Genomic DNA, 15338 nt, shown 5'->3' with positions numbered 1-15338 from the left:
TCCAGTGCTCAAGATGACAAAAGAATTCTTATGTATACAACTTATGACAATATTTGTTAGTTAAGTGTCAGAACCACATTTTTCAGTGATGACATCTTCAAGACAGCACCAACATGGTTTACTAGAGTGTTTTACTTACTGTGCATGGTATAGTATTGGGTTGTACTATGCCATTGATTTCTACACTAACAATGAAAGGGTGAGAAGACATTTACACATATATATGCATATGAGAAAGTACTTGCATTTACATGGGAAAGAAATCTTTACATTAACACTTCATTGTGCATGATAGATTTTGAGATGGCAAATATAAATGTGATTCAACTACAAATACCAAATGCACAAGTAAAATGATGATTGTTTTACTTTTCACAATAACTGTGGCAAAAAAAATCCTCTTTGGATCTAACATGCAAGTATATGAAAACAGAAAGTAACACCATTTTGGACTTCCATTTGTACCTTTGGTGTTAGTAAATGAAGCTTTTGAGTACATTGTGGAGAATGCAGAAGAAAATTTGGATGATCTAATGGATTATGTCGAGAGAGTGTGTGTCCATGGAAGGCACAGCAGAGGCAGAAGAAGACCACCAGAAACTTGATTTCCACTGAAGACTTGGAATGTTTATGCATCAGTATTGAATGACAATCACAGGACAAACAATGCAGTGGAAGGCTGGCACAGCAAATTTCAAAAGCTGATGGTAGTGCATCATCCTTCAATGTGGAGATTTATTGAATTGTGAAAAGATGAAACAAAACCATGAACAAGTTATGACCTAGATTCTTGGTGATCACACTCAAATAGGGCCAGCAACTTCATGATGATATTAACAAAATAAAATTTGTACAACCAAAATTGTTAACAGTTATACCAAATAAAAAAGCCAATAATCAATATATTTGAGAGTGAGTGCTCATTGACTTAAGAGTAACCCTGCTGAATTTCATGACAAGGAAGAACAAGAATAAATGTGAAATCCACAATTCATCCTGAATTCCAATAAAAATATGTAAATAAAAATTTAATGAAGATAATGTATTATTTGATGAATCATGGACCAAATGTCTCAGTGGATGTTTTGGACAGGACCAAATATCAAGGACATTTTGGCGTGAAACAAATGTCTTGAGGGAAATGATGTTTTAGTAGGAGACAGATATGTAAAGAAGGACAGTACAACTGGTTAACTGCTATAGAAGAGGTATCTGCAAGGTTCTGTGTGGGCATGGGATGTGTGGAAGCAGAGAAGAGATTAATTTTGCTTAATAAAGGGTTACAGCTGGGTTGGGTCTTCAGGGAAAGTAAAACTTTGTACAAAAATAGTGTGGGGAAAGAATGTGGCAAAGGGAAGAAAAAGCAAGGGAAAAAACAGGGATGAAGAGGCATGGCTTGTAAGAAGACCAGGGAGAAGACTCGTGTAACTGGAACTTAGTGGTGCTGGGAAAAGGTAGGAAAGAGGGCAAAAAAGGTGGGCTATATTGGATAAAGCGTGTTGTGACTGTATGTAAGCCAATTGGACTATTCATTATAAGTTTTGTTCATTTTAACTTTATGTACTGATAAAATTAACTGTTAAAATAATACACGTGCATCTCTACTTCTAATTCTCCCTTATGTCATAAAAAGTTGAATTTTCAGCATGAACTTGTAGTAATTTTGTATGCATTTCCTTCCCATTTCTTTTAAGTCTTATGTCAGATCACCTTCTCCACAGTTGATTCAATGGAAAATATGGAAGAAGAATAATTAGATGAAGTAGTGGAAGATGTAATGTTTACTAGTTTGTGATACTATGTAACTAATAATTAAACATGCTATAGAGTTACCCCACACTTCTCTTGAGACTAAGGTGCATATGCAGGAGTAGATACCCATTTCTACATTTGAAAATTGTGTTGTCCTTCCTCTAGATATTTTTGCCTTCCAAAAATACTCTGAGTCAAAGATTCTAAGAGGGTGCTAATGTACTTTTAACATTAACTCAGGGCAGGAAGAACTAAGGACACGTATTATGTGGTAAATATGTCAAAGTTCTGAAGTTTTCTTGTAGGCAATATTTTGTTTCTGTTCATGGGACCACAAAAAAGTTGTGCTATGAAAGTAAATCACTTGTGCATTTTGAATGATCTTTAATAGTTATTAGGTATTATTTATTAAGATGCTACTAATGCATCGACTTTTTAAAATTGAACATTGAATTCTAACAAATTAAATATAAATAATTAATCTAAAACTAATAGAAATGGATTAAAGTGGGCAAAATATGATCCAGGATCTTTTTTTTTCCCCCTTAGCTAAAAAGAAATTAAGCAAAATAACATGGATGAATACTTATAGTTTGTGACTTGGTGGACTTCCTGTGTTTGATTCATCTTCCAGATAGAATCCCTAGCTGTTGTTTGGTGCCTGTGTGAATTCTCTCCTGACTCAAGAATCAGTTCCTTAGAGTAATGCCTTCATCTCTAATTACCCCATGACCTCACAGTTCACTTGTTATTGTCAAACCTGAGTAACTCATATTCTGAACAGCTACTTCACTTTGGCTTATTCATAGAGCAGAGAACAGATTATGTATGATTTTCTCATGTATGGCTTGTGTGACCTTCTTCAGATAAGTCTGAGGTCCGATCAGCCATTCATTTCTTTCTCAGAAGTAATTCAGAACATTGTCTATTTCTCCTTAAATCTAGACCCCACTCAGCCTAAACTCAATGGACTGGAATGCTAGAAGTTGTGAGTTTATACAATTATAGAATTATAATCCTAAAAGGAACATTAAGAGATCATGCATTGCACTGCTAGTTCTGCTCAGGATCATGTGCAAACCAACCCAGATATAAAGATCTATCTTAATTACTGAACAAGTTAAACTCATTTTTTTCACCTTTTTCAATGTTTGTTTTTCAAGCTGGACAGTGAAGACTGGTATCTAGAGTCCCTTGGCATCGAGAAAGATTAGTTCAGCCAAGGTGACTTATGGAAGAGCCACAGAATTTACAGCCTTGTCTTATGACCCCTCCTACTCCACTGCTTAGCCTATCTCTTTTCAGCCATCCTTGCTTCTCTTCATACCAATGAACAGAGAAATAAAGTGCAATCCTACTACCAGTGATAAGAGGAAAAATATTTCTGTAGTACAAAGAAATGAGTTTGGGAGACCAGATAGACCCGGGTTCAACTCCTGCTTTGTCCCTTTCTCTTTCTGAGAAATTGTTAAAATTTCTTAATATCACCTAGCTTTAGTTTCTCCATATACACAACGGGTTTAATAAAGCTTCCTTCCAGACTTCATGAATGATTGCAAGGATTAGAGATGACTGCAGTGGAGATTTTCAGGTTGTGGCATAGTTATCAAATCTCTCCCAAATTTCCCACATGTAAGGTATGTCAACCCCCCCAAAATGTAAGAAAATGGAGGTGTGGGGGAACCACTCACAGCAATGAAAACCAACAAGTTATCAGTAACTGTGTGTGCAGTGACAGACGAAAGGTAAAGGGATTTTGACAATATCAAAAGATAGAGAACCCCCAGATTTCCCAGAGATTCTCACTGGAACATGTCTAGGCCCATCTGAAAACAGGAGCCACACCCTGGAAAAAACTTGGTAGCTCAAACTCACTTGTGAGAGTGAAAGTTAGACAGCACTCGAGCAGTCTAGACCCGGGAACAAGCCAAAGAAATTTTCCAGGAAAAAATGGCAAACTGAGAGAAATTGCTAGAAGTAGAACTGAAATTTAATAGAATGAGGATAAGAGGGAGGAAGAAAAGAGTAGAACCAGATAAAAGTGGGAAGGAGCAGATAAAAGAGGAAGGAGCAGAAGGCACAGATTTCAGAAAGGGAGAGGCCGTGATTTGAGCACTCAAACAACATGATAGGAGAGGGGGCTCCAGCAAACTGTGATGCTAAGGAAGACAATGGAGCTCACAGCCTCCTGTTAAGAGCACGAGAAAAGTCATCTCGCAGCACCATCAGAACTAGAAAAGCATGGCAGTAAAATCCTGTATGTGAAGTTTTTATTAAAAGAGAAAGTATGACAGTGGGAATGAGAGAGAGAGAGAGAGAGAAGCAGAGTAATTCTTCTACAATGAAGGCATTTCAGGATACATTTCTATGAAGCAGGTGAACACTATCAAACACTGTGACCTAAAATTTTCAAACAAACAAATTAAAAATAGTAGAAACTATGAACAAGCAACATAAAATAATAAACAGAACTACACAGACATGAGATGACGGGAGGGAGAATATTGGAACTTAGGAAAGTATTAGAAATAAAAGGAAGGGCCACTCCCAGAGGAAGTCTAAACTAACAGAAGAGCAGGTAAACACTTCAGAAAAGTCCTTAAACAAATTAAAAAGGGAAAGGAGAAAATATAGTAAAATCTAAAACAAAGTAAGAAAGAGATAAAAAAGTTTCAAGAGAAAGTGATACAGAAGATGAACAAAGAAGACTCATTCTATGCATGGTAGCTGCCCCCAGAGAAGAAAAGGCAAGCAATGCAACAGAACAAAAGTCAGGTATTACAATCAAGAATACTTCCTAGAAATAAAGATGTAAAAGTGCACATTAAAATGCTGACCCACACACCTGGGAAAAATCCAACTGGAGCAGGTAATAACAAGACAGAGTTCAGTAAAACTATGACTTAAAATATAATAGAGGGCTTCCCTGGTGGCGCAGTGGTTGAGAGTCCACCTGCCAATGCAGGGGACGCGGTTTTGTGCCCCAGTCTGGGAAGATCCCACATGCCGCGGAGCGGCTAGGCCCGTGAGCCATGGCAGCTGAGCCTGCGCGTCCGGAGCCTGTGCTCCGCAACGGGAGAGGCCACAACAGTGAGAGGCCCGTGTACCACCAAAAAAAAAAAAAAAATTATATATATATGTATATATACATATATATATATAATAGAAAATAAAATGAAATCCCTTTGCATCCAGGGCAAAACCGAGGTCACTTAAAAAGAAAAGAAATTGAATTATCATCAGACTTTTTAACTGCAATAGTTTATATCAAAAGACAAATGTCACCAAAGAAAGAAAATATGAGCTTAGGATTTTATATCCAACCAAACTATCCTTTAAGTTGCAAGTCTTCAGAAAATCTACCACGATTATTTAATATCTCAGGAAATAACATTACCATAAGATTTCCTTGAGGAATCTACTAGAGAGCAAATAAAAACAGATAATATCATGAAAAATTATAAAGGTCTTCTGTGTGTTTGTGTGTGTGCGTGTGTGTGTGTGTGTGTGTGTGGTGTGCATCTTCTGACCGAAATACAAACACATTACTGAAAAGAAATTGAACCAGAATTAATAAGAATATGCAGCTTAAAGTACTGATATACAGGGAAATCATGGGACAGAGACACATGCTGAATAACATTATGGATGCAATAGCAAAACCCAGATTGAAGGATATTCTAAAGGCGTACCTTTTGTTTTCTTTACCAAATAAAGTAAGAGGAGAGATAAATATTTTTAGCTGAACCAACTGTAAAAATTGAGACAACTTAGAATATTTGAACATTGGCTTGATATTTGGTGACAGTAAGGAGTTATCAATATCTCAAGGTACAATAAAGCTTGTGTTTTAAAAGATTTCTTATCTTTTTGAGATACATGAAATATGAAATATTCATAGATAAATTGATATTAGTGACCTCTGCTACTACATTTGAATATCACATAATTACATCTTCATTAATATCACTCTGGTCAAAAGACCATCATCTTTCGCTTGCACTAATACAGTGGATTTCTCACTGGTCTTCCCACTTCTACTCTTTGCCCTCTAAAGTTTATCCTCAACACACCAGCCAGATAATCTTTTAAACATATAATTAAGATAATAATCTTAGCAAATATTTATGAAGCACATGTTTTGTTTCAGGCACTGGTCTAAGTGCTTTACATATGCTACTCATTATTAGTAACAGCAATCCTACGTAAAATTGGCCCCATTATTATGCCTATTTTATAGATAGGGCAATGGAGACACATCAAAGTTTAATATCTAGCCCAAGTAAAGGAGTCAAAAATGAAACTCATGCAGTGTGAAGTCCTTAACTGTTGTATACTCTGCTATTTTTAGCACTTGCTCAAACTCTTCAACCACTATCTCCAGCACTTGTAATAAAATCCCTTTCCTTTCCATATGGTTGGTTGTGCAGCTTGTATTTCTTCCTCCAGCTTGCTGCTACCCAAGCCCTGTCTCAGGGAATAGGGTTATGTCAACAGAAAAGACGGAGCACCTTTTTCTAATTTCCCAAAGAGAGCACTTTTTTCTAATTTATCTGCTCTGGTGAGGCACATTTTTCCAATTTGTACAGAGGTGCCAAATGTGCTACCGCAGCCCTGACAAGGCCCTGCACAGTCTGGCCCTGTCTCACTCTTCCCCCCATTAGGTGCGCATCTCTCTCTTACTCATTTCATTCCAGTCACGTTGGCCTCTGTCAGTTTCTAGAATTTACCAAGCTCTTCCCTAACAGAGCATCTTTGCTCTCTGCCAGAAACACTTTTCCTTGATCTTTATCTTGCTGGTTTCCTCTCATCTTATGGACTCTGTTAAGTTATAACTATTTAGAAAGGACATTTCTTACCAACTTCTCTATGTCCTTCTCCGACACAGCATTCTGTTTGTGTAAAACACAAATTAGGTCAGATCATTCTCATGTTACACTCCATTTTGCTCTTATGATAATGTTGAGTTTAAGGGTAGAAAAAGAAATTGACACCCATTAATTTCCCCACTGGGTTTAGAATTGAGAAGTCCACACAAGAGACAGAGAGATCAAGATCCGTGTCATCCTTAGTGGTAATGATAATTGGAGAATATGTCTTAGCTGTGAGACCACAATGGACCTGTGACTTCTCTTCCCTGAACTTCACTTCAGAATTGCAGGCTCCACTCTACCCAGGAAAAGCCACCTCTAAATGTTTTCCTGCATGTGTGAGCAGGTCAGGATGTTCTCTCCTTGTGGTCACACAGATCTTGAAAAGAGAATGTCTGCAAGGGTCACCAGCTGACATGTCCAGTTTCTTTTCTCAAATTCACTAATCAATCAGGTAAGTCACTCCTCTTGCCTCTGGTGGGAATGGAGGAAAGATAGAATGTTTGCTGCATATTTTTATCTGCCTAGGAATACAATGGATAATCTCCCTTCTCTCCCTTCAGTGGAAACCAGTGTGGTGAAACCCGAGGGAAAACCTACTTGGGATTTCCCCCTAACAAATGCAATCCAGTGTTCTTACTCTGCTGGATTGTCTCACACTGGTTTATTAAATTTTCAGGAATTTTGTGAGCTAGCTTCGAAGCTTTTGAGAGTGTGAAATTATTCATGAGGAGAGTATTCACATCATGAAAATTGAAAATTGGTGAGTGCTACAGATCTGTGAGCAGGTTGTTAAAATGTCCCAACACGCCCATTGAGGTACCCATCTGCCAATCTTTCTGACCTCTCCAGGTACTACTCTTACCTTCCTCACTGAGTTCCAGTAATAGGTCTTTCTGGTCCCCAAATGCTAAACTGGTTTCTGACTTAAGTCCTTTGTACTTGTTCTTCTTTGGAATGATCTCCTATACCTCTGCTTGGCTTATTCCTTCTCATTCAGATCCCCAGTGAAACACTACACCCTTGGAGAGGACTTCCCTGACCATCCAAACTAAAGAAGTTAACAGTCACTGTCTATCACGTTGGCTGTTTCTGTTTTTTTCATAGTCCTTCACCATCTAAAATTTTCTCAACTATACTTTCTCCATAGGATGTAAATACTATGAGAACAAGATCTTGATCTATCTTGCTCACTGCTGTATTTCCAATCCCTAGAACCATGGCTAATACACAGTTAACTGAATATATTTAACAACAATGGTTCAATCCTGATTATAGATTCCAATGGGTGAAAAATAAAGCAGTGATAGGTCCAACTTCAAATCTGAATAAATATATTTTTTTCTGATGCCATAAATGGTACATTCCTTACTTATGAAAAATAGGATACTACCACACAGAATGAACTCTTATTCATGGTATTTACAGTATACATCATACTTTATACTTGGGATTCTCCAAAGAGAATTGGTGATGCAGTTTTTTTCTTGAACGTTTCTTGAAGTCCCAAGTAGGGATTTCAAGAGCCAAACCCAGTGATTTCCTTTCAAGTAACTTCCAGGACTTTTTCCTATAATAGGAGAGCTGAAAATGTATCTTCCTTTTATAGAAATTTTGATTTTAAATCATTCTTTGCTTTCAGTGAATTTTTGACATTGTTATTTTTCTAGAAAGCTTTTTCCTAAATATTTTATAATTGGTAAAGTCTGAAATAAACTGGTTAGTTGGAATGGAAAAGTCTCTTATTATCAAGCTTGGCATTTATTGTGAATGTTGGCTTTTGTGTGTGTATTTTTATTTATTTTTTATTGAGATATAACTAACATACAACATTGTGTAGGTTTAAAGTGTAAAATGTGTTGATTTGATACATTTGATATAATGTGTCAATATGGTTTATTGCAATACAATTACAGTCTTAGTGTTAGCTAACACCTCTACCATGTCACATAATTATTATTTCTTTTTGTGTTGAGAACAATTAAGATCTAGTCTTTGGGCAACTTGGAAGTCTATAATACAGTTTACTGCCTATAATCACTATGCTGGTCATTAGATCTCCAGGACTTATTTATCTACTAGTTGCAAGTTTATGCTCTTAAACAAGTTGGCTCTTTAATTGGTTAACTAAGAGCTGATTTCAGATTCAGAATAAATGTCGAACTCTTTAGAATCATCCAGTTTCTTAAAAGCTGAGTGTGCTCAGCAGAACATCTTAACTTTCCATGAGGACACATTGCTCTTTTGTAGGAACAAACAAGCAGCTAATAACATTAGCAAGCTCATCGAAAAAAATTTTTTAAAGAACTTAAAAAAAAAATATTGAAATACAATATAAATCAAAGTAGGAAGTCAAGACAAAGCAGCATTCTTAAATGTCCTGTTCAGAGATTCAATACACAGATCTCCTTCAAGATGGTGAGAGAAGAGCCACCCTTTTCTATGGCTGCAATGTCTCCACCTTTACTACACTCTTCATTGGTGGCTCTGACATGAGCCATTCTATGAACTGGTACAGAGTCTCTCTTGACTTGAGATGTTTTCCCTCTTCTCTAGACTCGAGGCTGTTGAACTGAGACCTTTTTCTACGATTCTGTGACCCCTGCCTCCTATCCAGGAAAACATGACATCTTATTTTATGGATGTTAGAAACATGATGTTTATCAAAACCTAAGGTCAGATATTGATTTTGACAAGGGATATTTATAATAATGAGAAAGAACTTTATGATAGTGAGATTTGTGATGGGATCATGAGCCACTGTCCTTGAAGGTCTTTAATGGGTTGGTTGACACACGAGTAGCCTGAGGCAAACTTGTCATTTTATTGACAGTTTTCTTTGAGGTCCCTTAGGACATCTAGGTTCCCATCCATGCTAAGTGGTAACTGGTAGTAACATTTTCTTCTAGGGTGCTGGCCTCCATTCTCCCTAGCCCTTCTCTCTCCCTCATTGAAATGGAACATAACTTCCTTGGGGTCTCTGCTTCAAGCTACCTATAGAATACATCCATTGAGGTGAGTTGCATTCATTATTAATGACAAAATAAAATCAGTTATCTATTCCATGCATGATTTTACTTTGAACAGCAACACATACATGACCAATTATTTAACTCTGTGATATGAATTTCCATTCATGAAATGTCCAGGTTATAAAAATGGCACTACAGTGTCTTTATAATGCTCTTCAAAGCTCCTTAGTTTAGATAAGCACCCAAGGGGTGCAAGGAAAGGAGTCTAATGTTTACTGAGAGTATGTAATGGAATGTTTCTATGTATTCCACTCTTGGTTAAAATTTTCTCTTAAAATGAAATTTGTTGTAAACAAAGTAGATGGAAAGGCTGTTTAATGCCCCTATGTCTATTTCTTAAAAATCTGGATTAAAAATGTTCCAATGTCAACTCCATAGCACCATGAAAAAACAACAATGACAACAATAATACCTTATTTCTTCAGTTATTGGCATATTTGAAAGGATAAACAAGCTTTAATTTACCATCCAGTTGAAAAATATAAATATGAAGTGGATGGGTGTATGGAATCTTGTGCGATATAAATCTCAGGATAATGGGGACAGCAAGAATTCAATGTTATTTAGATTACAGTTTTAGGCACAATATCTCCAAATTTTACACAAAATATATCCACAGACTCAAGCTTAAGCAGATGAAAACTTAAAACTTTTGCCTAGACAAGTTATTGTCAGAATCTGAAAGAAATGTCTATTCACTAAAAGATCTATAGAACTGGATTAAAAATTGTAATTCATAAAAATAAAATGTGTCTACCTGCCTCAAAGTATGTATTAAGACCTTTTGTACTTTTGGCCTCTGGATCTAAATGCAGGTTCTAAGTTAAGTAGCAAATGTGTTGATTGGTAGTTTCTCTTTGAGGGAAACAGATCTCTGTTTCCTATTCCCCAGCAAAAATATCTCCTTTAATGTTTATTGGCTAGATTGGGAGAATACAGTGTGGTGGTCCCCAGGGTTGCACATTCATCTTAAAAGGTATAGATTCCTACAATTAAAATACCAGTAGGCAGAATCAGAAAATAGCTCTATTAGCCATGCATCATGGAGATTTTATTTTCCCAAATATTTATTATGTTCTAAGTATGAGATGGCTGGGCTTTTGTAGTGCCACAGTCCCAAAGTCAATGAAAGCCCTTGAGTCTTTGGTAATTTCACCAATGACTAAGCAAACCAACTTGCCAGACAACTTATAGTTTGAATAAAAAAAAACCACTAATAAGACCTTTGAACTATTCTCCTTTAGAATAGATTCTTCCCATCCACCCCACCCCATTAAGGAAAGTCTATGTGAAAACATTGAAAAACAAGGAAAAAGTATTATCATTATGAATGTTCAGAGGAAGAGGAGATCTTTGCAACTTGTTTAAAGCAAGAAAAAATTTATGAAGATGGTTAGTATTCTCAATAGAGTATCATAATATATCATTCATTTGAAACAAGTTCAGAAAACCATAAAAAAGAAACACTGAGCTTAGAAAACAGGAAAATGTGTAAGATAATGAGCTTTTATATGGAAACTAAAAACGTAATAGCAGAAATAAAATTTCCAGTGGAGGTAGTGAAGAGGAGTTAATTACCTTGGAAAAATTAACCAGTGATGTGGAAGATGAACTTGAGAAACTTGCCCAGAATGTAGAGGTGAAAAAAAAAAGTGTGAGAGAACATAAAAAAGCCCCACAGAATTCAACTTAAGAATTATGTATTTTCCTGAAGCTATAATCAGAATAATCAGAAATAAAAAAATTAACAAAGGTGCATCTAAAGAAATCTTTCAGAATTTGAAAGAAGTGTGGATATGTAAATCTAAAATCATCTTTTCCAAAAAAGTCAGTATAAAGAAAACCATACCTAGACTTGTAAAGATTTTTGAAATACACTTATAAGGGGTGGGGGACAGGGCATTGGATAAAGGTAGTCAAAATGTACAAACTTTCAGTTATAAGATAAATAAGTGCTAGGGATGTAATGTACAACACATTAAATATAATTAGCACTGTTCTAGGTTACATATGAAAATTATTGAAAGTAAACCATAAGAGTTCTCAGTACAAGGAAGAAGTTTTTTTTTCTATTTCCTTAATTTTGTATGTGTATGAAATGATTGATATTCACTAAACTTATTGTGGTAATTACATCGTAATGTATGTAAGTCAAATAATTATGCTGCACACCATAAACTTATACAGTGTTGTGTGCCAATTATATCTCAATAAAATGGGAAGAGAAAAAGAAATACACTGACATGGAAAAAAAGAAATTAAAGATTTACAAAGACAAACCAGTATAAAAATGGAAAAAATGGAAAAAAATTGACTCAGATGTCTCTTTTGCAAAAATAAATATTAGAAGAATGTCTATAGAATTTGGAGACAGAGAAAAAAGAGACTCAATAACTTTAAACCAAACCAAGAAATTTTCCTTTGGCTAGGGAAAGAGCAAGACACTCAGATTTTCAAAGTCTTAAAAAATATACCACCCAGTCCCTTGCTCTGCTCAGTGTAGACCCACACTCCCAAATGTGTGTGTGGATTGCATACTCCAGGGGTCTTCATTTTGCTGCTATCTCTTCTGCTTTCCGCACAGAAGGATATTTATTCATTGTGCATGACCCTCGCCACTCAATGCAGATGGAATCTCTTGTTGTTGAAAACATACAACTGATGTGTTTGCTCTGTTCCTGGCACTTTAGAGGCATGGGAATACACACTGCTGCCTTTATCAGGAACTCTGAGTGTGTATTGCTTGTAGACTGAGAATCCAAATATGAAACCAGAGATCCTGGGTTTAAATCTTAGCTCTGTTCCCAACCGGAAGTGTTACCTTGGACAAGTTATGTAAACTCTCTGTCCTTTAGTTATACCACTGCATAATGGAGATAATCATAAGTATATGACATGATAGTGTCCTAAGATTAAACGCAATAATAGATGCAAGGCAGAAAGGATAACATCTAGAGCATGGTAAACTTTGTGCAAGTTAACACTTTTTATTTCAGCTGTAGCTAAAAATTGATTACATGCTTCCAGCAATAATTGATGTGTTGGGGCCAAGATGGTGGAGTAGAAAGAACCAGACCTCACCTCCTTCCACAGGCACACCAAAATTGCAACTATTTACAGAGCAACTATCCATGAAAGTGATCTAAAGACTAGAAGAAAAGATTTTGTACAGGTAAAGATATGAAGGACCCACAGCAAGACAGATAGGAGAAGCAGAGATGTGGTATGGTCAAGACACATACCTCCAGATAGATGACAGGCAAATGAGAGGATAAATAAAATTGCAGACGTTCTCCCCAAGGAACAAGGGGTCCCTAAGTTATATATCTCTGTGACCAGAGGGGAGTGCATTGCTGGGCCCCATAGGACGTTTCCTACATAAGACCACTTTTCAAAGATCAGGAAACATACCCAACCTACCAAATACATAGAAATAAAAACAATGAGTTAGGGAAAATGAGGTGACAGAGAAAAATGTTCCAAATGACAGAACAAGATAAAATCTCAGAAGAAGAAACTGAAGTTGAGATAAGCAGTCTGCTCAGTAAAAAGTTTAAGGAAATGGTCATAAAGGTGCTCAAAAAGCTCAAGAGAAGAATGGATGAACAGAGTGAGAAGTTAGAAGTTTTTAACAAAGAGTTAGAAAATATAAAGAAGAACCAAACAGAGCTGAAGTATACAATAACTGAAATAAAAGATATACTAGAAAGAATTGACAGTAGATTAAATGATACAGAGGAATGGTTCAGCAAACTAGAAGACCAAGGAGTGGAAATCACTGAAGCTGCATAAAAAAAAGAAAAAAAGAATAAAACAAAAATGAAGACAGTTTAAGAGACTTCTGTGACCCCAACAAGTGTAATAATTTTCACACTGTAAGAGTCCCAGAAGGAAAAAAGAGAGAAAAAGGGGCAGAGAACATATTTGAAAACATAATAGCTGAAAACTTTCCTAGCCTGAGAAAGGAGACAGACACACAGGTCCATGAAGCACGAAGAGTCTCAAACAAGATCAACCCAAAGAGGACCACACCAAGACACAGTGTAAATTAAAATGGCAAAAAATAAAGATAAAGAGAATATTAAAAGCAGCAGGGGCAAGCAACAATTTACCCATAAGGATAAGCTTACCCATAAGCTTACCCATAAGCTGACTCCCATAAGGATATCAGCTGAGTTTTCAGCAGAAACTGCAGGCCAGAAGGGGTGGCTTAGTATATTTAAAGTGATTAAAGGGAAAAGCCTACAACCAACAATATTCTACCCAGCAAGGCTTTCACTCAAATTTGAAAAAGAGATCAAAAGTTTTACATACCAGCAAAAGATAAGGAATTCAGCACCTCAAAACCAGCTTTATAAGAAATGTTAAAGGGATTTCTTTTAGCAGAAAAGAAAGGGCAAATTAGAAATATGAAAATAAAGAAAGGAAAAATCTCATTGCTAAAAGCAAATATACAGTAAAGTTGTAGATCAACTACTGATAAAACTAACAGGAAGGTTAAAAGACAAAAGTAGCAAAATCATCTACATCCACAATAAGTATTTAAAGGATTCACAAAACAAAAAGATGTAAAATATTATGTCAAAAACAGTAAACATGGGGGGGAGAAAAATGCAGGGTTGTTAAAATGCATTCAAACTTAAGAGATTAGCATCTTAAAATAATCATGTGTGTTAGTGTATATATATTTATCCTGTTGATCATTTGAAAGGTATAGAAATATTGAATCACTATGTTGTGTATCAGGAACTAACATAAGGTTGTAGGTCAATTATACTTCAAAAACAAACAAATAAATAAACAAACAAACAGATTTGTGGATACCAGAGACAGGGAGATAGAGGAGGGGGAATTGGATGAAGGTAGTCAAAACATACAAAATTTAAGTTATAAGATAAATAAATACTGGGATGTAATGTGAAGCATGATAAAGATAATTAACACTGCTCAACATTATAAATGATATTTGTTAAAAAGATGAATCCCAAGTTCTCACCACAAGGAAAAAGTATTTTTTTCTATTTCTTAATATGGTATCTATATGAGATGCTGGATGTTCACTGAACCTATTGTAATAATCATTTCATGAAGTATGTTATTCAAATTATGTTGTACACAAACTTATATAATGCTGTATGTCAATTATATCTCAGTAAAACTGGAAGAAAAACTGCCAAAGTCATGAAAAGCTGGGAAAGAATAAACTGTCACAGACTGGAGGAATCTAAAGAGACATGACAATGCAACATGGTGTCTTCAATGGGATCCTGGAATAGGAAGAGATCATTAATGGGAAACTGGTGAAATCAAAATCATATTTGGAGTTTAGTAAATAACAAACAGCGTTCCACTGTTGGTTTCTTAGTTTTGACAAATGTAATGTGGTGACATAAGATGTTAACATTGGGGAAAATTAGATGAGGGGTGTATGGAAACTCTGTCCTACCTTTGCAATTTTTCTGTAAATCTAAAAATATTCCAAAATAGGGCTTCCCTGGTGGTGCAGTGGTTGAGAGTCCGCCTGCCCATGCAGGGGACGCAGGTTCGTGCCCCGGTCTGGGAAGATCCCACATGCCGCAGAGCACCTGGGCCCGTGAGCCATGGCCGCTGAGCCTGCGCGTCTGGAGCCTGTGCTCCACAACGGGAGAGGCCACAACAGTGAGAGGCCCGCATACAGCAAAAA

This window comes from Aethalodelphis obliquidens, unplaced genomic scaffold (genome assembly GCF_003676395.1).
Source record: "Aethalodelphis obliquidens isolate GAN/ISIS:26980383/991018 unplaced genomic scaffold, ASM367639v1 scaffold60, whole genome shotgun sequence".
Lineage (NCBI taxonomy): Eukaryota > Metazoa > Chordata > Mammalia > Artiodactyla > Delphinidae > Aethalodelphis > Aethalodelphis obliquidens.
This window is presented reverse-complemented; position numbering follows the sequence as displayed.